Genomic DNA, 26,315 nt, shown 5'->3' with positions numbered 1-26,315 from the left:
CCTACAATTTATTAGTTGAACTGGAGGCAGCTGTGCGGAAGCTGTTTACTTCTCTCCCAGCGCCATATTGTGGGAGAGCAGATGCATAGAATAAGTCTTAATTGCAGTAACTCAGTCTAGTCCGGTTTGCTCCCCACAGCTATTGTGAAAGGGATTTCTGGGGCCAGCATTGTGACATAACAAGTTAAGCCTCTGCCTGCGATGCCAGCATCCTATATGGGTGCCAGTTCATGTCCTGGTTGCTTCACTTTTGATTCAGCTCCATGATAATAGCCTGGGAAAGCAGTAGAGGATGGCCCAAGTGCTTGGTCCCCTGCACCCATGTGAGAGCTACTGAAGAAGCTCCTGGCTCCTGGCTTCAGCCCTGCCCAACTCCTGTCCTTGCTGCCATTTGGGTTGTGAACCAGCGAATGGATGATCTCTCTGTAAATCTGCCTTTCAAATTAATAAATAAATCTTTTTAAAAGAGGAGGGAATTTCTTTTCTGATTTCTCTTTCAGAGGAATCATCATTGCTGTATAAAATGCTGCTTTTTTGTATGTTGATTTTGTATCTTATGACTTCACTGAATTGATTTATCAGTTCTAACAGCTTTTGGTAGAGTGTTTAGAATTTCCTATGTACAACATCATGTCATCTGCAAACATGGTATTTTGATTACTCCTTTTCAGTTTCGATGCTCTTTACTTCTATCTCCTCCTCAATTTTTCTTGCTAATACATTCAATACTATACTGGATAAAAGTGGTGAAAGTGGATGTCCTTGTCTTGTTCAAAATCTGAAGGGAAATGCTTTCAGCTTTTCCCCATTGAGTGTGATATTGGCTGTTGATTTGTCATATATAGCCTTTATGATTTTGAAGTATGTTCCTTCTATACCTAATTTGTGGAGGGTTTTTTTTTATCATGAAGGGATGTTGACCCTTAGCAAATGCTTTCTCCACATCTATTGAGATGATCATAAGGTTTTATTCTTCATTCTATTGACATTATTTATGATGTTTATAATGTCAAACCACCCTTGAATCTCTAGGATAAGTCCCATTTAATTATGATGTATACTCATTTTGATGTAGTGTTAGATTTAGTTTGTAAATACTTTGTTGAGAATTTCTGTATCTATGTTCATCAAGGATACTGGCTTATAATTTTTGTGTGGTGTCTTTATTGGCTTTTGATATCAGAGTGATACTGGCCTCACAAAAATAGTTTTGCACAGTTTCATCCTTTTCAATATTTTAGAATAGTTTGAGAAATACTGGAGTTAGTTCCTCTTTAAATATTTTGTAGAATTCAATAGTTAAACCACAAGTTCCTAGATTTTTCTTTGATGGGAGATATTTAATTACTGTTTCAACTTGTTGCTTGTTTAGATATTCTATATCTTGTTCATTTAATCTTAGTAGGTATAAGTATCCAGGAATTTATATATTTCTTCAAGGCTTTCCAATTTGTTAGCATATAGTTGTTCATAGTAGTTTCTTATCATCCTTTGTATTTCTGTAGTATCAGGTTTTTAAAATATATTTTACATTTTATCACGCAGTAGGTATGTATGAAGGGAAAAAAAGGACCTGGCAACTGTGATGGAAAGTGTGGGGAGCAACTGGGAGCAACTCGGACTAGACTAAGTTACTGGAATTAAGACTTATTCTATGCATCTGCTCTCCCACAATATGGCGCTGGGAGAGGAGAAAACAGCTTCTACGCAGCTGCCTCTTGCCAACTTGAGTGATGACCTCCAGGAGCTGATCCTGCTCCTGATTGGAGGAGAGCAGCGTACTCGGCGTGTGGGTAGCAGAGTTGGGATTGGTGGAAGAGGACTATAAAGGAGGAGAGAGACAACATGCACCAGGAACATCTAAGAGGAACATCTGAGGGAACACCTGTGCAGCCCCCGAGAGAGCCGGCCGGCGGTGTGCCGCTCTCCTGCGGAAGTGGGGAAAGTGGCTAGGGGGAACCGCCCTTCCACGGAGGTGGAAGGGACGGTAGCCAACCCGGGAAGAACCAGCAGCAAACCCGGGGAGGGCCGAGCAGACAAAAGAACAGCGCAGGGTCCTGTGTCGTTCCTCCATGAAGAGGGGGAGCGACATAATGGTGCCGTGACTCGGATGTGACGCCTAGGCAGGGTTCAGTGTCGTTCCTCCACGAAGACGGGGAGTGACAGAAAGGTGAAAATTATAGGTTAAAAGAATTATAATTTTCCTTGAACAGTGATTGATACTACCAGATTTTTTTAAAGATGTATTTTATTTATTTGAAAGACAGAGTCACAGAGAGAGGTAGAGACAGAGAAAGGTCTCCCATCCAATGGTTCACTCACCAAATGGCTGCAATGGCTGGAGCTGCGCCAATCCAAAACCAGGATGCAGGAGCTTCCTCGGGGTCTCCCACGTGGGCGCAGGGGCCCAAGGACTTGGACCATCTTCTACTGCTATCCCAGGCCACAGCAGAGAGCTGGATAGGAAGAGGAGCAGCCAGGACTAGAACTGGCGCCCACATGGGATGCCAGCGCTTCAGGCCAAGGTGTTAACCCACTGCAGCACAGCACCCAGCAATACTACCAGATTTTGGTTTACCTATGCATACAAAGATGACTAATTTATAAAGTCCTTGATGTTTCTACTGTTTCATATAAAATTCTTAATGGTAACCATTTTATGCTTTTTGGCATTATAGATGTTTCTACAGTCAGGTAAAATAAAATAATTGGTAAATTAATTGCATAGAAAAAAACTGTTGTGTTGATGTTTCTGTTATGTTTAACATACTGGGCCTTCAATTGTAATGTCTTCTTATTCACGTATAATTTTTATATTTATCTTTTATTTTAAAACTCAGAGTTACAGAAAGAGAGAGAGAGAGATCTTCCATCTGCTGGTTCACTCCCCAGATGGCCACAATGGCCAGTACTGGGCCAAGCTGAAGCCAGGATCCAGGAGCTTCATCCAGGTCCCCCATGAGGGTGGCAGAGGCCCAGGTACTTGGGCCATTATCCACTGCTTTCACAGGCCATTAGCAGGAAGTCATATTTGAAGTGGGCAGCCAGAACATGAAAAAATGCCCACATGGGATGCCCACATAGGAGGTGGCAGCTTTACTTGCTACACCACAACACCATCCCCTTTCATCTCTAATTTTATTTTAGCTTTTTCTCTTTTTTCTTTGTTTTCTGGCTCAAGGTTTGTATATTTTGTATATATTTTCTTTCTTTTTTTTAAAAAAAAGATTTATTCATTTTACCTGAAGGAGTTACAGAGAGAAGGAGAAGCAGAGAGAGAGAGAGAGGTCTTCCACCCTCTGGTTCACTCCCCAATTGGCTGGAACCACCTGTGCTGTGCCAATGCAAAGCCAGGAGGCAGGAGCTTGTTCCAGGTCTTCCACGCAGGTACGGGGACCCAAGAACTTGGGTCATCTTCTACTGCTTTCCCAGGCCATAGCAGAGAGCTCGATAGGAAATGGAGCAGCCAGGACTCGAACCAGCGCCCATATGGGATACTGGCACTGCACGCAGCAGCTTCACCTGCTTCGCCACAGCACTGGCCCCTGTATATCTTTTCAAGAACAATTTTTTATTGTTTCTTTTGTATTTTTCTTTTCAATTTTATTTATTTCTGCTTTTATCATTTCTTGCCTCTTGCTAATTTTGGGCTTGATTTGTTCTTGTTTTTCTAAGTACTTGTGGTGCATCATTAGATAGTTTATTAGAGATCTTTCTATTTTATGAATGTAAGCACTTACTACTATAAACTTCACTCTTACTAGTGCTTTTGCTATATCCTAAGGTTTTGATACATTGTGTTTTCATTTTATTTGTTTCAAGAAAGTTTTTGTTTCCTTTTTAAATTTCTTCAGTGGTCTATTGGATATTCAGAAGCATGTTGACCATGTATTTGTAAATTTTCTATTGTTATTCTTTTTTTAAAAAAAAAAGATAAATTTATTTGAAAGTCAGAGACACAGAGAGAGGGAGAGACAGAGACAGAGGGAGAGATCTTTCATCTGCTGATTCACTCCCCAGATGGCTGCAATGGCCGGGGCTGGGCCAGGCAAAAGCCAGGAACCAGGAGCTTCTTCTGGGTCTCCCACATGGGTGGCAGTGCCCCCAGACACTTGGGATATCTTCTGTTGCTTTCCCAGGTGCATGATTAAGGCGCTGTATTGGAAGTCAAACAGCTGGGATGCTTACCAGTGCCCACATGGGATGCTGGCATCACAGGCAGCTGCTTTACTTGCTATACCACAACGTTGGCTCCTCTATTGTTATTCCTGATACTGATTTTAGTTTTATTCTTCTGTGTTCTGAAAAGATACATGGTATGATTTCACTCTTTTTAAATTTATTGAAACAATATTTGTGACTTCACATATGGCGCATTTCATAAAATGTGCCATGTGCTGATGAGGAGAACGTATATTCTGTGACTGTTGGGTAAAACGTTCTGTAAAGGTTTATTAAGTCCATTTACTCAATGCTGTGGTTCAATTCTGATGTATCTTTGTTGATTTTCTGTCTAGGTCATCTATCTATCCAGTGATGACAGTGGAGTGTTGAAGTCCTCTAGTATTATTGTATGGAAGTCTATCTCTCTTTTTTATATCTAACAATATTTGCTGTATATATCTGAGTGGCCTTGTGTTGGGTGCATATATATTTTTGAATGTTATATCTTCTTGCTGAAGTGATCATTTTATAGATATATAATGTATTTCTTTGTCTATTTTTCCAGTTTTTTATTTAAAGTGTTTTGTCTGATATGAGTAGAGTTACTCATGCTTTTTTTTTTCATTTTCATTTGCATGGTGTATCTATTTCTAGCTCTTCTCTTTCAGTTTATGGGTATCTTTCTCTGTGAAATGAGTTTCTTGTAGATAGCATATAAGTTGGACCTTTTTTATAATCCTTTCAGTTAACCTATATATTTTGACTGTAGAACTTAATCCATTTACAAGCCAGATTAATATTGGTGGATAAGAAGTCCTTATTGATTGGTTTGTTTTTAATTGTATCTGCTCTGTTAATGAATTTGGTGCTGTCATGTGATTTCATGATGTCTGCTTCTTTTTTAAAAAAAAGATTTTGTATTTATTTGAAAGTCAGAGTTATACACAGAGAGAAGAGGCAGAGAGAGAGAGAGATCTTCCATCCGCTGGTTCACTCCCCAAATGGCTGCAATGGCAGGAACTGCCCCGATCCGAAGCCAGGAGCCAGGAGCTTCTTCCCAGTCTCCTACGTGGGTGCAGAGCGTTAACCTGCTGTGCCACAGCACTGGCCTCGATGTTTGCTTCTAACGTAGGACTTCCTTCAGGACTTCTTGTAAAGCTGGTCTGGTGATAATAAATTCTTTCAGTTTTTGCTTGTCTGGGAAATATTTCTTTCTCCTTCACTTCTAAGGGACAACTTCACCAGATACAGTATTTTTGGTTGGAAACATTTTTCTTTCAAGATCTTGAATGTATCATCTCACTCTCTTCTAGCCTGTAGGGTTTTGACTGAGAAGCCTGCTATTAGTCTAATTGGTTTTCTATATGTAACCATGTTTTCCTCTTATTGTCTTTAGGAGTCTTTCCTTGTCCTTAACTTTTGACAATTTGATTATGGTATGCATTGGAGATTTTATTTATTTATTTATTTATTTATTTGTCTGGTTGGAATCTTTTGAGTTTCCTATATCTGGATATCCTTATCTCTTTGAAGACTGAAAGTTTTCAACTATTATTTCATTCAGTAGGTTCTCAATGCCTTCTTCCTTCTCTTCTTCAAGTCCCCTATAATGTGACTATTTCTTCACTTAATGGTATCTTATAGGCTTTCTTCATTCTTTGTTATTCTTTTCTCTTTAATTTTGTCTCACTAGGTTATTTCAAAAGTATTGTCCTCTAGATCTGAAATTCTTTCCTTTGATTGGTCTATTCTGTTGTTGAAACTCTCAGTTTTATTTTTTATGTCATTGATTAAAATTTCTGTTTGGTTCTTTGAGTGATTTCTGCCTCATTAGTGAATTTCTCATTCATGTCATCTATTTTGTTCCTCACTTCTTTAAATGTCCTACCTGTATTTTCTTGCATCTCATTGAGTTTCCTTAAGATCATTATTTTAAATTCTTTCTTAAGCATTTCATAGGTTTCCTTCAGATTAAGATCTATTTCTGGAAAACCATTGTGTTCTTTTGGAGTGCCATGCTTTTTTGCTTCTTCATGTTTCCTATGTACCTATATTGATGTCTTTGCATCTGGTATAATATTTACTTCTTTTATGCAATAGGTTTCTTGGGAGAAGACTTTTTTGTTTATATGGAATATGTGGTGTGACTTGGGTTGTTGCTTTGGCTTTGATTCTACGTGAGTCCGGAAATGTAATCTCTGTGTGATTTCTTTTCATTGGGAATCTGTCAGCAGTGTCTGCAAATGCTGTCTGGTCGTTAGCAGTTGCGGAGGCAGCAGCATGACTTTGAAAGAGGCTGTGAGCTTCCAAAGGTGTTTGTCTTTAGTCTCCCCAGAGAATCGAATGCCAATTACAGGAGGGTTTGTGATCGCTGGAGACACATTTCTCATGTTGTGGGACACTGAGTGGGTGTCCTCTTGTCCCACCAGGCAAACCTGAGTGGTTCTGGGGCTTACAACACCAATAGCTGTGGTCCTCAGACTGTGTGATGTGAATAGGCCCTTCCCCAGATCCTGCTGTGTGGCTGTGATCAGTGGTGGGCTTATCGCACCAAGATTCCAAGTTACAACACTGGGAGATGTTTTGGGAACCTTGGCTCTGTCCCACTGGGTAAATTCTGCTTATACTGAGGATTATACACTGGCAGGTGTGGATCTGGAGTACCGGAATGCAGGTTCTTCCCTTGGTCCCACAGGTATGTTTCAATGACTCAGGAATATAACACTAGTAGTCATGGTTCTGGAGCTGCATGAGGGCCTTTCCTAGAATTCTAGTGATTCCAGAGATTGTGGACTGGCAGTGACCAACCTGAAGAAGGTTAAATGAAGGTAGGGCCTTCTAAATCCCACAGGTGAGTGCGAGTTACCCCACTGGTTTAGTACCAGAAGCCATAGTCATAGCGTCATGGTACTGACCCTAGCTTTTGCAGGGAATGAAAGGCTGGGGCTTGTGCTCTGGTCCCCTAGCACCGTGTAGTTAGAGACGCAGAAGGAGCTTCCTCAGGTATGGTCCTCAGACGGTGTATGGACCGCTGCTGGTGAGCAACGCCAAGAAGCCATGGGGGAACTTCTCTAGATGGCACAGAACAAACAAGTGTAGCTCCAGGAGCTTGTGCTCAGAACTGTCAAGGCTGAGGGATTCACATGAGCCTGCTCTCTGCTCTGGAAAATGCCCTTAATGTCTCTGGGGACTTACAGTAGTGAATCATGCTGCTTGCTTTCTCCTACGACAGGTGGAGTTTGGCAGCTTCTCTGCAACAGGTTGGACCTGGAGATTTGCGGGGGGAGGGAAGCAATGTAGGTTTCTTCCTTAGAGCAAAGTAATCACTCAGACCCCAGTCAACCCTCTAGACTGGATGTAAGTCGACGAGGACTGTGGGATGCTCCCGTAGTTAGGGTTGCCCGTCTGCAGCAGTGGCGGGGCTCCTAGCGCTTTCTGCTTACACCTTCCTAGCAAGATTTCATCCCCTGGGCTGGGAGCTGGGGAGGGAGCAGTGGGCCAAAGCAGCAGGTCGCACACTTTGTTTTATTGATCTTCAGAGTCTCTGTGCTGTTTGCAGATCCCATCACCTCCTTACTGAAGTTTTTCCCTCAGTCACCTCCGCTATCATATTTTATATATATAAAATAAATTTTATATAAATATATATATATATATATATAATCTTTTTCCTGGCATGATGGCATTCCCTGACCAGGGATCCAGGATAGGAGTCGGGGGTGGGGGGGCGGAGACGCAGCAGGCAGTGGCAACAGCAGCACTGTGCTTTGGTTCTGTCTGATGGTTTTCAGAGTCTCTATGCCAGTTGCAGCTCCCATCACTTCCTCACTGAAGTGTTCTTTTCGTCAGTCTCCTCAGTTTTAATATTTTATAGATAGGGCCCTTTTCCCAGCATGACGGGGTCCCCCAGCCAGCGTGCCAGGGTAGGAACACAGGCAGCAGTAGTAGTGTACTTTGTTCCTCTCTCACTCTCTCTCTCCTGTTTCTTGGAGTCCCCGTGCGGTTTGTAGTTCCTGTTACTTCTTCACTGAAACTTTTCCTCAATCTTCTGGAAAGATGTTTCTTCCTTCATGTTTCTATTTCTGGCTCAGCTGGATGCAGATCCTCTCTAGTCAGCCATCTTCAGTGAATTCTTTTACTAGGAATCCTTGCATAGTTCATTCATTATAGATAACAGATCATTTCTTTCTACTTAAAGTATATATTCTTTTCACATCTAAAGAAAATAAACATGCTGAACTATTTTTATCAGAATCAAGCAGCAAAATATTTTTGAAAATAAGAAATATCTATTGAAAGAAGAGATTTGCTAAAAATTGGCTCACAAACAATGTCAGGTCAAATAAATTCCTCGAGTATGACAGTAGCTGTGAGTCCATTGCTTCTTCCGCACACAGAACATCTGTGGCTCAGTTCAATTTACCTTGGCCAGTGCATTTTATGCTCTCAGCCTCTCTCAGGGTCTCTGATTTCACTGGGCTCATAAATGTCTAATGCTGTTGAAGTGGTGGTTGTCCCGAGTTGTGTTCAACATAGCGATGGGGAATCTATGCTCAAGAACACATCATATTCAAAGTTCTTCCTTTTGTATTTCTTTTTATTTTAATTAACACAGTTTCCACAAACTTTTTTTTAAGATTTATTTATTTATTTGAGAGGTAAAGTTACAGAGAGAGGCAGAGAGAGAGAGAAAGTTCTTCCATCCAATGGTTTACTCCCCAAATGGCCACAAAGACTGGAGCTGGCCATTTCCGAAGCCAGGAGCCAAGAGCTTCTTCTGGGTCTCTCACATGGGTTCAGGGGCCCAAGCACTCGGGTCATCTTCTACTGGTTTCCCAGGCCATAGCAGAGAGCTGGATGGGAAGTGGAGCAGCCAGGACATGAACCAGTGTCCATATGGGATGCCCGTGCCGCAGGCATAGGCTTAGCCTACTATACAGCAAGGCCAGCCCCATCTTCCTTCTCTATTTCATAGGCCTTGTAGCAAGAAAATCTTCCTTTTACTTCTACTTTCATACTACTCACCCCCACGGTCTCTTACCACCATTTTCCTATACCACTTGCCATAATCTCTGTCTGATCTAGTTTCCTTGCCAGGAAAAGCCATTGCTTTAGTTGTGAACTCAAAAAGGAATCTGTACATATAAATAATTACTTCTTTGCATCTTTGTTTCTCCATTAAATTGGAATAGGAGAGGTATATAACCCTTAAGGTGCAAGCCCAAAAGACAATTTGGAAGAAAATATACCAGACCTGAAGTTCATGATTCTACCACATTTAAAGCAAGGGCACCTAAAATACAGACTATAAACATATTCCTTCAAGGGGCTCAGATTATAAAATTGCTAATTAAATAAAAGTCCATCTTTTTTAAAGATTTATTTACTTATCTGGAAGGCAGAGTTACAGAGAGAGAAGGAGAGATAGAGAGAGAGGGAGAGAGAGAGAGAGAGAAGGGGGGGGCTGGATCAAAGTGGAGCAGTTGGGACAGAAACTGGTGCCCATATGGGATGCCAACATTGCAGAAGGCAGCTTAAACCTCTGCACCACAGCGCCAGTCCCAAAAAGTCCAACTATTAAAAACTCTTACAAAGAACTTACCTTGGGACTGCTGCTGTAATGCAGCAGGTGCTGGCAACCCATGTGGGCAGCAGTTCCTCTCCCACCTGCTCCACTTCCAATCCAGCTCCTTGCTAATGTACCTGGGAAGGCACCAGAGGATGGCCCAAGTGCTTGGGCCCCTGTGCCCATGTGGAGACCCGGATGAAGCTCCTGGCCTAGCTCTGGTTGTCGTGGCCATTTGGGGAGTGAATCAGGGGATGGAAGACCTTTCTGCCTCTCTCTCTCTCTCTCTCTCTCTCTAACTCCGCCTTTCAAAATAAATCAATCTTTAAAAATTACCTTATGTTTCTGTATGAAACATTTGAGCAAATTATTTCTTTCCATTTTAGCAAAGATTCATCAATGTGGCCATAAGCGTGATGAATACATTTCTCTGTTCTTTTTAAACTGCCTAGATCTTTACCTCATTATGAAACACTGAATATAGACTGAATGAGGGAAGGGAGAATATGTTTCCTTCCACAGCACCACAATAGGAGCTCAATGGTGTGCTAGTCAATACAGTTTTCTCCTGTTGGGAATTTGACCGACTTTTCTTTTAAAAAGTATGAATAAAATATATCTGGAAATATCATCTTAAGTCGTTAATAAAATTCTGGATGTGTCATTAGTAATTGACAACACTACAATCAACACCAAGTAAAATGAATCCTTTCTGCTGTGTCATGGTTTTTGGTTATAAACGTTTAACATTAATCAAGTTCTGATAAATAGTACAACGGTATCTATCTGAAATCTTACTTTTTGGGATTCCAGGTAACCATGGTCAACTGTGGTCAGAAAACATTAAATAAAAATTCCAGAAAGAAACAATTCATATGTTTGTTTTTTGTTTGTTTGTTTTTGTTTTTGACAGGCAGGGTGGACAGTGAGAGAGAGAGAGAGAGACAGAGAGACAGAGAGAAAGATCTTCCTTTTCCGTTGGTTTATCCCCCAATGGCAAATGTGGCCAGCGCGCTGCGGCCGGCGCACCACACTGATCCGAAGCCAGGAGCCAGGTGCTTCTCCTGGTCTCCCATGTGGGTGCAGGGCCCAAGGACTTGGGCCATCCTCCACTGCACTCCCGGGCCACAGCAGAGAGCTGGACTGGAAGAGGAGCAACCGGGACAGAATCCGGCGCCCCGACCGGGACTAGAACCTGGTGTGCTGGTGCCGCAGGCGGAGGATTAGCCTGTTGAGACTTGGCCCCAGCCCATATGTTTTAAATTGGATGCCATTCTGAGTAGTATAATAAAACTGTGCCATCCCGTGTGTAGTGTGTTTAGTGATTTGAGTACCAAACCATCTTTGCATTTCTGGGTAAATACAAACTGATCATAGTATACAAAAATTTTAATGTGTTGTTGAATTTGCTTTGTTAGTATTCGGTTAAGAATTTTTGCAACTCTATTCATGAAGGATATAGTTCTGTATGTTTTGTTGTGGTTGCCTCTGCATGATTTTGGTATCAGAGTAATGTTGGCCTTATAGAATGAGTTTGGGGGCCAGCGCAATGGCATAGCGGGTAAAGCTGCCACCAGCAGCACCATCATCCCACATGGGCATCGGTTCAAGTCCCGGTTGCTCCATTTCCAATCCAGCTCTCTGCTATGGCCTGAGAAAGCAGTAGAAGAAGACGGCCCAAGCCCTTGGGCTCCTGCATCCGCATGGGAGACCCAGAAGAAGCTCCTGGCTCCTGGCTTCAGATCAGCACAGCTCCGGCTGTTGTGGCTAATTGGGGAGTGAACAAGTAGATGAAAGACCTCTCTTTCTCTCTCTCTCTGCCTCTCCTGTGTAACTCTTTCTTTCAAGTAAATAAATAAGTCTTTAAAAGAAAATGAGTTTTTGCAGAGTTCATTTCTTTTCAAAAGTTTGGAATAATTTGCGAAGAATTGGTTTTAGTTATTCTTTACATGTTTTTGTACAATTCAAAAGTGAAACCACAAGTTTCTGGATTTTTCATAGTTGGAAGAATTTCAATTACTGATATTATCTTGCTTCTTGCTATTGGCATGTTCAAGTTTTCTATACTTGCATGGTTAAATTTTAGTAGATTATATGTGTCTAAAATTTTACCCATTTATTCTATGTTGACCATTTTGTTGGCTTGTAATTGTTTATAATAGTCCCTAGTGATCTTTACATTTTTTAAAAAGTTTAATAATATTGTTTTTATTTGTTTAAAAAACAGAATGACCGAAAGGGAGAGAGAGTTAGAGAGAGGGATCTTCCAGTTCCTGGTTCACTCCCCAACAACCAGGGCAGGGCCAGGCCAAAGCCAGGAACCTGAAATTATCATCTAGGTCTCCAATGTGGGTAGAAGGGATCCAAGCACTGAGCCATCAGCTTCTGCCTCCAAGGCTGCACAAGAACAGAAGCTACATAAGAACCAGAGGTAGGAGTCAATCCCAGGCACTCCAATATGAGCTGAGGGCATCGCAAGTGGCAGATTAAACCGGCTGTACCATAATGCCTGCCCCTGATAGTTTTTACTTCTGGGATACCAAACATCTCTTTTCCATTTTCTGATTTTACTTACTTGAGTCTTATCTCTTTTTTCTTTCTTAACTTAACCAAAGATTTTGCTGATTTTATCTTCCCAGGGCTGGACCAGGCTGAAGCCAGGAGCCAGGAGCTTCATCAGGGTCTCCCATATGGGTGCAGGGGCCCAAGGACTTGGGCCGTCTTCTGCTGCTGCTTTTCCCAGGCTATTAGGGGAGCTGGATCAGTAGTGGAGCAACCAGAACTTGCACAAGTGCCCATACGGGATGCCACCATCACAGGCAGCAGTTCTACCTGCTGTGCCACAGCTCTGGCCCCAAACTGAGTTTCTTGTAGGCAGCGTATACTTGAATCTTTTCTTTTTCTTCAGCCACTTTATATTTTTAGATTATGTAATCTAAACTGTTTATATTCAATGTTATTGATAAGAACTTATTGTTGCCATATTATTATTTTCTAATTAATCTGTATATTATTTGTTCCTCTGCGTTTCTCTGTTTATTTTTGTGCCTTGGTGATTCTTTTGTACCTGTAAAGTTTGATTCTTTTCTGTTTTTCATTTCTGTATTTGCTTTATCAGTGATTTTTAGTCTTTCCTGTGTTTTCATTGTGGTAGTTATCACCACTTCACTTTCACTTTTTTTTTTTTTTTTTGGTTAAGATTTTTATTTATTTACTTGAAAGGCAGAGTTACAGAGAAGCAGAGGCAGAGAGAGAGAGAGAGAGAGAGAGAGAGGTCGGTCTTCCATCTGCTAGTTCACTCCCCCAAATGGTCGAAATGGCTGGAGCTTCGCCAATCCAAAGACAGGAGCCTGGAGCTTCTTCCAGGTCTCCCACGTGGGTGCAGGGGCCCAAGGACTTGGGCCATTTGCTGCTTTCCCAGGCCATAGCAGAGAGCTGGATCAGAAGTGGAGAGGGTCTCGAACCGACGCCCATATGGGATGTCGGCCCTGCAGGCCGGGGCTTTAACCAACTGTGCCACAGCGCTGGCTCCCACCACTTCACTTCCTAATGCATGAGTCCTTTAAACATTCCTTTTGGGCTCATCTAGTTTTGATAAATTCTGTTTTTGTTTGTCTTGGAAAGATGTTATTTCTCCTTCATTTTTGAAAGATAGCTTCATTGGGCATAATACTCTTGGTTGGCTGTATTTTTCTTTGAGAATTTTGAATACTCATATACCATTCCATTCCTTTCTAGCCCATAAGGTTTCTGCTGAGGACTCTCCTGCTTGTCTAAAGGAGGTTCCTCTAATGTAACTTGACACTTTTCTCTTTCAGTTTTTAGAATTCTGTGTCTTGCCTTTTTACAATTTGTCTCTAACATGTTGTGGAGAGAAACATTTTAATCAAATCTAGTTGGGTTTTTTTGGGCCTTCTGGACCTGGATATTCATTTCTTTTTCAAAATCTGGGTAATTACTACCGTCAGTTGGGGGATGTAGCCCCATGAACATATTTTTAGGCCCTGTTGGGGTAAGTTCTGTTGGAGACAGGAAACTCCAGCCTTGGTAGCAGCAGTACAGAGTGCAACAGGTATGTCTAAAGCACCGCTATTGGCAGGAGATCCATTAATGGCAACAGTGCTGCTGGGAGTGTGGAACATGGGCGACATGTCTGCAGGAGCCACTGAGGTGAGCGCTACTGGTGGAAGCAGCTTCCAGCAATGGCAGTGGCAGCACAGGAAATGTAGCCCTCGGGCCTTTCTTGGGCTAGTGCCAGTGGTGCCAGGGGGAGACTGAGCATGGGAGGTGTGTCCTCAAGCACCACAGGGGCAGGCACCAGCAGCTGCAGTGGGTGGTAGGGGGTGAAGTGGTCATGAGATGCAAGCACTTGGTTCCCTAGGTCTTGGGAGCAACATCTCTTGTGGTGGAGCACCACCTGTCCTCTGTAGTACAGGGCGCTCTATGGGCTAGGGTGCTGAGGTCACAGTGTGACTGTGTGATCTACTTTGGTTCATGAGCCCTCAGTCCTCTTTTTTAGTATGGTACCATGTTTGTAAGGCTCCAGGAATGAGGCTTCTGTACCCTAGGGCATTATGGATTCAGACAGCGGCTATTCTCAACACGGTATCATGTTCTAGCAGCCTGGGCGCCAGTGGTTCATTGTGGAGCAATATGAGGATGCCCTCTTAAGCAAAGCTGCTATGTAGATTCTGAACATCTTTCCTGGGATTCAAGTTTGTGATGACTGTGGAATTCCTGTAGCTAGGACTGCTGGCATCACAGCACTGAGGTCTACTGAGTCTCCTGCTTATAATTCCTCCTACCCTAGGAAGTCCTCCCAGCTGGGGAGCTGAGGTCTCAGTTGCTGTGCACTTTCCTTCTCTCTCGATGCTACCATTCCAATGTGTGAAGATTGGTGGAGTGTGTAATGCTCCCTGAACTGAGAAGGAATCCTGAGATCAAAGAATGAAGAAGGAAGCTCCATATAAAAATAAAAGAGTGTATTAGGGTGACTGACACGTGGAATCCAGATCAGGATGGACAGGCAATCTGGGCAAAGCTATAGCAAAGTTTGGAGCAAGATTTTGTATGTTTACAAATCAAAAGGGAGCTGGGGTAGAACACTCCTTTATGTTTTCTTTTAAGAGTTACCCCTCAAGTGTCCTGCTGGTCTGTTTCACCTTATCTGAGAACTTGCGGTAGCACTTAAACTTCATGACGGCATCAGATAGGATGGCAGGTACACAACATCCTTCTGAGAAAGAGAGGTCAAGATGGGTGAGACTCAACATGGTGTTACTGTGCTTTGCTGTCATACATCCCACCCTTAACATATCGAGGCTTGTACAATCTTATTTGCCATTCTTCTGTGAAAGCCTTAAAGCCATATATCAAGAGGTGGCCTGCAGTTCAATCTCACAGCAACAATAGATTCTATAATACATTATTAATAACACAGCTAGGAATAAAAGGATACAAAGAAGCATAGTTCTCCATTTTCCTGGCAGGGACTGAAGTCAAAAGTAAAAGGAATTCTGAAAGAAAGATGATCTACATGGTTGATAGTTTGTCAAGTTGGATCTCTCTATTCCACTCCTCATAACCAACTCTTAACAAATGCACATTCACACACACTTTTCTCAAACGCAGCCTGAGCATGCAAGGAGTTTTTGACATTGTCTTGGTGGTGTGTTGCGAGGCCATTTGCTTGGCTTGTAAGCAGAGTTCACAGGAGCAAGAGAGGCACATGCATTAAGAGAGACAAAAGATGGGTCTGACATTGTGGCAAAGCTAGTGCCTGTGACACTGGCATCCCATATGGGCATTGGTTTGTGTCCTGGCTGCTCCACTTCCAATCCAGCTCCCTACTAATGATGTAGGAAAAGCAACAGAAAATGGCCCAACTAGTTGGGTCCCTGCTCCCCACATGGGAGACCCAGATGAAGCTCCTGGCTCTTAGCTTCAGCCTGGCCCAGTCCTGGCTGCTATGGCCATCTAGGGATTGAACCAGTGGATGGAAGAGTCTCTCTCTCTCTCTCTCTCTCTCTCTCTGTAGCTCTTTCAAATAAATATACCTTTAAAAAAAAAGAGACAGAGTCAATCTTATGTGCATAAAGTTAATTGAAAATAGATCTTAGTAAATAATAAGAATGGAGAGGGAAGAGGAAGAATGGTGGAGTGTGGGTGGGAAGAAAGTTTGGTGGGAAGAATCACTATATTCCTGAAGTTGTATTTATTAAATGCATGAAATTTGTATACCTTAAATAAAAGATTTCTGGGAGGAAAAAAAAGAGATTTGAGTCTCCAAAAAAGAGAGAGACAGAGACGGAGATAAAAAGATGACTATACAAGGGACGATGACAGTAAAAATCATCCTTGTGGAAAGAGCAGGAAAAATTGCATTAGGCCATGGCTATGGATGAAAAAAATTAATGTATAGTAAGGACTTTTAATGGCAAAACTGCACTGTCTAGCACTAGTAGCATTATCTGTGTTAGACAACATGGCAGCAACCAATGGTATCTGGCATGGTGGGATATACCACTGATGCTGGCCAACAGTATGAGGTCTATAAATAACTCCTAAAACTAATGGCAAAATTGCATGCTGGACAAAGAGGCCAACTTTAGTGCCCCAACACATTTCCTTTATTTAGCCGACTTAGGGTGTAAATCAAGCCCACAGGTTCAGAGTCCAACAGGATCATCAAGGACAAATCTAAGTGATTTCTCACAATATGGCAATAAATATCTGATAAATCCCAGGGGAGGAAGCTACTTGAATCCCTATTTGTCTCCTTCCCCGGCATAATAACTCTGGCAACATAATATCTGGATATACAGTCTGGATGTGGATTCTGTTTGGGCTCGAAAATGGAAGGGGCGGGGATGCCAGCCATGTGAGTATTTAAATTTACTACTACTTTCTGAAAGATTTTAGTTAGCTGGTCAATCTATATCTGTTGTTTCAATAGGCTGCTTTTTTTTTTTTTTTCCCTTCACCAACCCTGCTGCCTGGGGTTATATGACAGATGAAAGTATCATGACATATCATGTGTGTGACCTCAATCTTGAGCAGCATGTCCTATAAAGTGAGTGTCTGAGCCACCACTATCACAAACCCTATCCAAATATTTTAGCATAGTCCTGTCCGATTTGCAACTTACACCTGGCATTCAGGTCACCTTGATGGGCCTACAAAACAGTACCTGCACCTGTTTTAATGTAAGCTTAGAATTTTGAAATGCTTCTTGCTGTTCAGGAGACCAATCCCATCTTGTTTTCTTTGTCAAGTGGTACAAGAGTCTTAACACGTTAGTTAGAGGCAGAATATAAGCATGTCAGTACCACAGTTGGCTGACAAATCTACTGTTAGTTGGAGTGGAATCGGTTTGAATTTTATCAATAACCACAGTACACATAATCTTTGTCCTACCAGACCAAATGACAGCCAGAAATTTAACCCATTGTCCTGGGTATAATATCTTGTCATGATTCACCTTCCATCTGCAAGAAAATACCCCTGCAATGAAGCAGCAGCTTGGTAGAGAAAAGACATCTCTTGTTAAGACAGTATTATTAATGTAATGGTTAAAAAAAAAAAAAAACACCACAGCTATGAGAGTTGACTCACTTGTCCTACTACATTGTGTTCTATCATTTCAGGACAGATGATGGGGCTATGTAAATAGCCATGGGGAAACACAAGAAAAGTCCACTGTCATCCTTCTCAAGTGAAGGCAAATTGGTCCTAAGAAGCAACAACTAGGAGCAAGTAGGGAATTCTAAAAATGCACCAGACAAGTCCAGTATATAACAAAACAACTGCAGCATGCTAGAAATCCATTCGAGGAGAATGGTCATATTAGGAACAGCAGCATGAATTTGAAGAGCCATGTTATTAAATTCCTGATAGTCTACCATCATTTTCCATATCCTGTTGGACTTTCAGAGAGAAACAGAACTATTTGAAGGGATTTGAGCTGTATGAATTACAGAGAACTTTTCTAGTTCTTTAATAGTGGCTGCTATTTTTTCATTGCCCCAAGAGAGGTGGTATTACCTCGCAGATGCCACCCACTGAAGGGGCAGTCATACCACAAGGGTGAATTTAACATGCCCCCACCTGTTGAGCTGGATTCATTCTGAGAGGAGGAGCGTGGTGGGAGCAAGAAGCATGGAGTCACCACACAGACCCCAGGAGTCGGGTGAAAGCAGGCCAGAGGTGAGCAGCCTGCAGACTCGTTTATTTCAGTTGGTACAGAAGCTTAAATGGCCAAAGCAGCCAATCCGGTCAAAGGGCAGTTTATGCCCTAACCAATCACAGCCTGTTGCCAGGCAGGCTCCATTGTCATGTGGTTTCTGAAGCCATCCAATCACAGCCTGTTGCCAGTCAGGCTCCATTGCCATGTGGTTTCTGAAGTCATCCAATCACAGCCTGTTGTCAGTCAAGCTCCATTGCCATGTGGATTCCAAAGCCATCCAATCACAGCCTGTTGCCAGGCAGTTTCTATTGCCAGCGGCCATCTTGGTATGGCCTTTTCATTCCACCACACCCACCATAACTGGTTTTATGACAGGAATATATAGATGAAATTTCCCAGTAATATTTAAGTCATGTAAGGTATCTACCACCAAGATATATTTAGGAATCACAGACATATCTCAGAACCATCCATGGAGGCATTCCCCAATTTGCAAATATAAAGCCATGTGTTTCAGTCTAATGATTAGGTCATCATATCCATCTGTAGCGCATATCCCTCCTGGAAAACTGAGATGGATTACATTATGCTTAAGTCAATACAGATGATTTGCGTGCCACCAGTAACAGTTGCAGATGGGGCCTCCATTCACCCATACTGGCTAGCACAAAGGGGCAAACTCAGCCATTGTCCTTGACCAGGAATAGTAGAGGCACCCAGTTGTGATCTCTACCTTTCCTATCAGGAAGACTTTACTAAGCAAAATGCTCTTGATCTTTGGAATGGAGGTGACAATAAGGAAAATTCTTTAGGGAGGATCTTCAAGAAATTTAGCAGTATGGCATTCAGCCATTTATCTATATTTTCTTTCTTGTTTATCACTCTATTTTTTCCGTGCCAAGCCTTCTCAGTCTTATTAAAGTGAATTATTATTATCTGAGGGGCACAGCATTAGGCTAAAACAGACTAAAATTCTATACCAAGCTCCCAGGGATGACTGAAGTATACAAATACACACTTTCATTCCCATAGCAAAGAGTTTCTTATCAGATACTTGAAATTTCAAGGAACCTGTTGCATTTCCAGTTCCTTCAGAGTACCTTGGCTTTCTTCTGTCCTAATAAAAGGGGGCCTCCACCTTAAACTGGCCGTTTTCTAAGTGGCTAGGTAGAAAAGCAATACTCATAGATGAGAGAGTTTTCCTTTTCAATCATCTAAGTATCATCTTTTCTTAGCTGTTTTCTCTTAAACTCTGTGGATGGCTGTGCATTGGCAGTTAGCCAAACAGTCCACATGAACAGCCAACCCACTGTGATGGCAATACATCACCTTTTCTTACCACAGTAGATTAGGCAACATTTAGCAAACAATTGCTACAAATCCAATGGTGTTTTGAAGGTATCCCTGTACTCATTCACTGAATTTGTCCACATTGAGGTTGTGGACCAACCTGGGATTACTTGACAGGCCATGGGATTTCCTCTGTGACCTTTCTTTTCATCACGTTGTCTCCACCTTTAGTCGCCTGGCTGGTTCATCAATGGTCTGAAGGTTGGCAAAGTCCATAATCCCACTGAACCAAGAAGGAATTCTGAGACAAGAGAAAAATAAAGAAGCTCCATTTATGCATAAAAGGCTTTATTATGACAGTTTATCCTGGAGATTCCAGATGGCGACTGGCTGGCAATCTGTACAAAGTTCCTGCAAGGATTTTTCTGCACTGGGCAAAAGAAGGACAAGAATCTATATTTTTATAAATCAATTGGGAACCAGGGTAGAAACTCATGTTCCAGCATCCCTTTGTGTACACTTTTAGAGGTCAGCCTTTCAGGGCACATGCTGGTCTACTTGACCTTATCAGAAAACTTGTGATAGTGCTTGAACTTCATGGTGGTGCCAACTAGACTTGCAGATGTCAGCATCCTCATGAGAAAAGTAGGTCAAAATAGAGGGGCAAGATTCAACATAATGTTAATATTGTTTGTTGTCCAGGAGTCACTGTGCACTTACTCCTCATGTAGGATCTCTGTCCTTAATGTGCTGTACATTGAAACTTAATGCTATAACGAGTACTCAAACAGTATATTTCACTTTGTGTTTCTATGCGGGTGCAAACTGTTGAAATCTTTACTTAATGTATACTAAACTGATCTTCTGTAAAAAAAAAAAAAAAAAAAAAAAAGAAATTATCAATTCCCAACTTGACTCTCACTGGGATTAAACATGACAATAGGTCTGATCTGATTTCATCATCATTTAAAAAATCATCTATTATTTTTCACTTTATGTTTGTGTGGGAGCAAACTGTTGAAATCTTTACTTAATGTATGCTAAACTGATCTTCTGTATATAAAGAGAATCGAAAATGAATCCTCATGTGAATGGAAGGGGAGAGGGAGTGGGAAAGGGGAGGGATGCGGGTGGGAGAGACGATATGGGGGGGAAGCCATTGTAACCCATAAGCTGTACTTTGGAAATTTATATTCATTAAATAAAAGTTAAAAAAATGAAAAAAATAAATATTAAAAAAAATATTGTTTGTTGTCACACACCAAATTCTCTGTGTCCTACAGAATTTCCTTCTCTCCCTACTTGAATTCCAGTGTCTTCCCTGATCCACTTACTTCACAATGCAGACTCAATTGTTTTGGTTCTCCTTTGTGGAGAAAGTGAATGCTAGGCACTTCTGTTCAATGATGTTGGATTCCCACCCTTCTGCTGATTTCTCATCAATAAATCAATGAAATAACTCATTGACACATTCACTTTATTTACATATGAGAGTCATATTTTAATTTATGAAAATTATCTTTTGATACAAGATTGGCATTGAATGGCTCTTCCAAGGTGGTATCCAAAAATCCATGGTAAATTGAATCTACACGTTTCACAGAATCCTGCAATGCTGGAAGTTGGGAAGTGATTCAATGATCACTTGTAGCCAAGGATAAGAAAATGAAGCCATTGTTATAAAAAAAATGCAGATTTCTTAACAGTAAATACTTTTAGGGTTATCTACTTATCTCGGATCTCAGACTTCTTTGAGAAATACTCCCTGTAAAGGGTTAGACTTCTCACAATAACTTTTGGACTTCATGAGAACAGTTGGTTGGCCAGAGAAGGATGCCTACGTGAAAATGAACAAACTGAATTAGATTATTTCTCCTGGGTAGGTAGAGCTGGCACCTGATAATTACAATAATTGACTCTATTATTTTTATGATTTGGTGAGTACAAAGGAAGTAAAATGTGATCTGCTAAGAACCAGAATGAGAAAACCTAAGAGATAGAAGAAGCCCATAGGCAGAAAGGCAGAAATTAGAAAATGTAGCCCCCATGTGAGAAGTATGAAAGAGAAATACATGAAAAGCAAGCAGCTCATTTATACCTAGTAGTTCGCCAGTTTTCTTTACAGGTCTTTGAGAACTGGCATTATAGTCCTCAGATTTTATGAGATAGTATTGAACAGTTCCAAAAAGGAAAAAGGTCCTTTCTTTAAACTAGACCAAAATGTGTTTTCGCTTCCATAGGAAGAATGATCTTTGTCTATGATTTTCTACCACTCAGCACTACAAAAAGATCAAGTCTAAAGTGAGATTATGCAGCCATCCCTCCATGTGTACCTATATGTCCTTTTGCTATTTATTAAATGTTTATTGAGTTTGCAATGTACCAGGCACACTAATAAAATTGACATGATTCCTGTCCTTGTGGACTTCAGAAAAACATTGGGGGAAAACATTAAACAAATAAACACAGAGGCTTATATAATTAAAAAAATGTTACATACACTGAGGGAAACACAGGATATTATGATGTAAAATTTGAGATTACAGATTTATCTTCAGGATGAAAGGAAGGCTGAGTAAATTAGGTTTAAGCTAAGACCTGAAAAATAAATAGCAGTTTGTAAGGCAAAGAATTTTAAGGAAAAAAAAATTGCCATTAAGAGTAAAAACATTTTTGTAATCCTTGAGAAACAGCAGATCTCAAGCTTTTGGAAGCAGTCATCCAGTATACTTTCAAAGCTTGTGACCTTATTGTGAATTATCTTTATATTTGAAACAGAGCCCCGATATAGTGCCTTGGATGCAGATGCTAGATTACATCAGGTCCTGGTCTCCCACGATCTCCCAGTCTCTCTCCCTTAGCTTAAAGTTTTCTTTCCCTGCTTTTATGATTGCAAATCAACCTCTTACTACAATTAGCTCACTGAATCAGAGGAGTGGTGCAGCCAGTCCTAGAGGGTCCCTGAACACAAGACTCAGGAGGTCATATATCTCCTCTGTAGATACCATCTTGATGTTTGGTCTTATTTTGATGGGTTTATTTTCCAGGAACCCCAGGCCCCAAGCTGTGGGGAGCAACTCGGACTAGACTAAGTTACTGGAATTAAGACTTATTCTATGCATCTGCTCTCCCACAATATGGCGCTGAGAAGGGAGAAACAGCTTCTACACAGCTGCCTCCAGTTCAACCAATAAACTGTAGGACCTACTCCTGATTGGAGGAGAGCAGCGTACTCGGCGTGTGGGTAGCAGAGTTGGGATTGGTGGAGGAGGACTATAAAGGAGGAGAGAGACAACATGCACCAGGAACATCTAAGGGAACACCTGTGCAGCCCCCGAGAGAGCCGGCCGGCGGTGTGCCGCTCCCCTGCGGAAGTGGGGAATGTGGCAGGGGGAACCGCCCTTCCACGGAGGTGGAAGGGTCGGTAGCCAACCCGGGAAGAACCAGCAGCAAACCCCGGGAGGGCCGAGCAGACGAAAGAACAGCGCAGGGTCCTGTGTCGTTCCTCCACGAAGACGGGGAGCGACACCAAGCAAAAAGTAACTACTACCTACATATAGCCCCTAGAATGACTGAAGCCCATTTTGTCATTATCAAAATTCTCTAAAGAACACAATATTGTCAACCAACTAATTGAGGGCTAAGAGCACTACAGATCAACCAGGAATTTGTACACCATCTCAACACGCACCTTATATCCCCAACTTCAATCTGTATAAATCTTTACTCCTAAACCCTGAGGGAACCCAGGAATTAAGCAATAGATATCTAGCTCCTTGCTTTGTGCTTTGAAATAAATAACCTACTTTGTTTCAATATCCTGGTGTCAGTAATTGGCTTGCGTGAATCAGGCAAGGGAACCCAGTTTTGCAGGGTTCTATATCAATTCTTCCAACACGATTTGGGGGTGTTGTATAAAATATTTACATTAGAAATAACATCAATAAAGTTTAAATGTACATGTTTATGTATTAATTCATTTAGATATAATGACATTAAATATACATACATTCCTTAAAACAAAAAAAGATAATAACATTGTTTTTCATTATTTTGCAAAGTTCTAACATCTGGCTTAACAGAATAGAGTTAGAATCTCATATCTGCTTTTGCATTCAATTTGTTGCAGAATGTTTTGTTTGAAGCATATGAAAAAATTCACACACTTATGCAGCTGGAAGGAAAAAAGATACAATTTATTAAAGGTTAGCTGCAATGTAGAATCTAAAGTGAATTAAATTTTCATACTCTGGTGCATAAAAACACATTGGTCTATTTTGCCCTTAGAGTACATCTTTTGTTATTCATGTGCTTATAAGATAATACATTGGTCAGTCAGAAAATATTTATTCAATTGCTTATGCAATTCTTTCAACTCATTTTGCCAGATGATATTAAAAATTCACATTTGCTTAGATTATCAAAAATTAATCCAGGGGCTGGCTCTGTGGCTACCAGGCTAAACCTCTGCCTGTGGTACCAGCATCCCATATGGCCACTGGTTCTTATCTTGGCTGCTCCTTTTCCAATCCAGCTCTCTGCTAATGGCCTGGGAAATGACTAGAAGATGGTCCAAGTGTTTGGGCCCCTGCCCTGCGTGGGAGACCTGGAAGAAGCTCCTGGCTCAGGCCTTTGCATTGGCTCAGCTCTGGCCCTTGCAGCCATTTGGGGAATGAACCAGTAGATAGAAGATCTTTTACTCTGTCTCTCTCTCTCTCTCTTCCTGGCTGTAACTCTACCTCTCAAATAAATAAATAAACCTTTAAAAAAATTAATCTAGAATGTCCTAAAATATTGGAAATCTGGCAAATGTAGGATGGCAAATATATTTTTTTCAAAATTCCAATATTTACTTATAATTTCAGTTTATCAATAAATATTCTTAGATTATTTTTTCTTGAATGAAGTGGGCCTTCTTTGATTAAGCTAGGATGATGACATTGCACATTCTTTTGGATGTGTTAAAATTAAAAAAAATTTTTTTTAATTTATTTGACAGGTAGAGTTACAGACAGTGAGAGAGACAGAGAAAAAGGTCGTCCTTCCGTTGGTTCACTCCCCAAATGGCCGCTACGGCCAGCGAGCTGCACCGATGATCCAAAGCCAGGAGCCAGGTGCTTCTTCCTGGTCTCCCATGCGGGTGCAGGGCCCAAGCACTTGGGCCATCCTCCACTGCCCTCCCGGGCCACAGCAGAGAGCTGGCCTGGAAGAGGAGCAACCGGGACTAGAACCCGGCGCCCATATGGGATGCCGGTGCCACAGGCGGAGGATTAACCAAGTGAGCCACGGCGCCGGCTCCTGGATGTGTTAAATTTAAGATGTCTATGAGATATCTAAGCAGGTACATCAAATAATTGATTGGATGTATATAACTGGATAAAGGAGGGTACATAGATATGTGAAGGGTAAAAAAATAAATTTAGGACTTCTTAGCAGCAATCAACTTGTAAATGCTACAATGAGTCCTAGGAATGAGTTAATTTTTAAAAAAAAATTTTATTTATTTCCTTGAAAGATGAAGTTACAGAGAGGTAGAGACAAAGGCAGAGGCAAAGAAGTCTTCCATTCACTGGTTCAATCCCCAAATGGCCACAATGGGTGAAAGCCAGGAGCTAGGAACTTAATCTGGGTCTCCATGTTGGTGCAGGGGCACAAGCACTTGGGCCATCTTCTGCTGCTTTCCTAGGTGCATTAGCAGAGAGCTGGATCAGAAGAGGAGCAGTAGGGATTTGAACTGATGGGATTGAACTGATGGGATGCTGGCGCTGCAGACAGCAGCATAACTCACTATACCATGGTGCCAGTCCCATGAGTTAAATTTTAAAAGGCCCTAAACTAGACCTGGAAATTGAGGAAGACTTGGAAAATAAGAGTATTTAATAAGGAGTAAGAGCAGACAGATATTTTGGTGTAGTTGTGAGGAGTTCTTTTTTTTTTTTTTTTTAAAAAAAAAAGGTCTAATATAATGTCTATATCAGAAAAGGCTGAGAATAAGACAAGTTGAGTATGTAGACAATTGTGGAAACGCTTAAGTATGAAGACTAGAAAAAAGCTACTTAACTATTTTATTTACTTTAAAGTTTTCTATAATTTTTTCTTGATTTAGTCGATATGAAATCTACTTTTGCTTGAAGCAGTAAATCACTAAGGAAAAACTTATATGTCTCAGTTTTATATCTGAGTAATATGGAAGAAGAGCTCTTTTTCTGAAGGAGGTAAGAATTGGCCACCCATGGAGCTGGCACTATGGGATAGCAGGTAAAGCCGCCGCCTGCAGTGCTGGCATCCCACATGTGCCCCTGGTTGAATCCAGCTGCTCACTTCCAATTCCAGCTTCCTGCTGATGGCCTGGGAAAGCATTGAAAGATGGTCCAAGTCCTTGGGCCCCTATAACCATGTGGGAGACCCAGAAGAAGCTCCTGGCTCCTGACTTTGTATCGGCCCAGCTCCAACAGTTTCAGCCACCTGGGGAATGAACCAGCAGATGGAAGACCTCTCTCTCTTTCTGTAACTCTGTCTCTCAAAGTAAATAAACAAAACTTTAAAAAAATGCTAGGGAACCTCTAAAAATTATATAGTAATATGATACCACATATAACTTTGTTCTAGGAATTTGGTTTTGATAAAAATGAAAGATTAGATCGTATACTAGCAAATACAGTGATTTTTATAAACTGAAAACTTGAGGAGATATATAGTCAAAGAAAGAGAGAAAAGATAAAAATCAGAAAAGTTTTCCTATTCATATACATTTACTGAAAATTTTTTTAATAATTAACTTTTCAATAAAATGGTACTATTAGAAGGCACAATTACTTGATAACATTTTTAAGTTTCCAAATAATGAAACATTCTTATAATTCTTTAAAATTTAACAATGTTAATCCAATATGAGTTTCTTGTGGAGGATATATGCTATATATTATATTCTCTGCCCAAATTCTGGGAATAGGTACTAATTCTTTGCCATAGAACATCATTCAACTTATAAATACAAGGATTAAATGTTTAAGAAAACTGCAAATAGAAATTATGGAGTTTCTTGCCAAGTAGAACTTAGGGAAAAAATGACACTGATGTGTACTTATAAGGAGGAAGAAAACTAAAATG

At 41.2% G+C, this 26,315-nt stretch overlaps 1 long non-coding RNA gene across 3 annotated transcripts in view; it reads right to left on the bottom strand.

Annotated features, from left to right (window-relative positions):
- Positions 1–20,491: 20,491 nt before the first annotated feature.
- The window catches only part of LOC138847577 (uncharacterized), a 68,630-nt gene continuing 62,806 nt past the window's right edge, over positions 20,492–26,315 (bottom strand). For all 3 annotated transcript variants that reach the window (XR_011385436.1, XR_011385434.1, XR_011385435.1), the window contains one exon: positions 20,492–21,042. This is a non-coding gene — a long non-coding RNA (uncharacterized lncRNA). The remainder of the gene's footprint in view (positions 21,043–26,315) is intronic.

The sequence above is a fragment of the Oryctolagus cuniculus genome, chromosome X (assembly GCF_964237555.1).
Source record: "Oryctolagus cuniculus chromosome X, mOryCun1.1, whole genome shotgun sequence".
Taxonomy (NCBI): Eukaryota; Metazoa; Chordata; class Mammalia; order Lagomorpha; family Leporidae; genus Oryctolagus; species Oryctolagus cuniculus.
The sequence above is the reverse complement of the archived record's forward strand: the minus strand, read 5'-3'. Positions and strand labels throughout refer to the sequence as shown.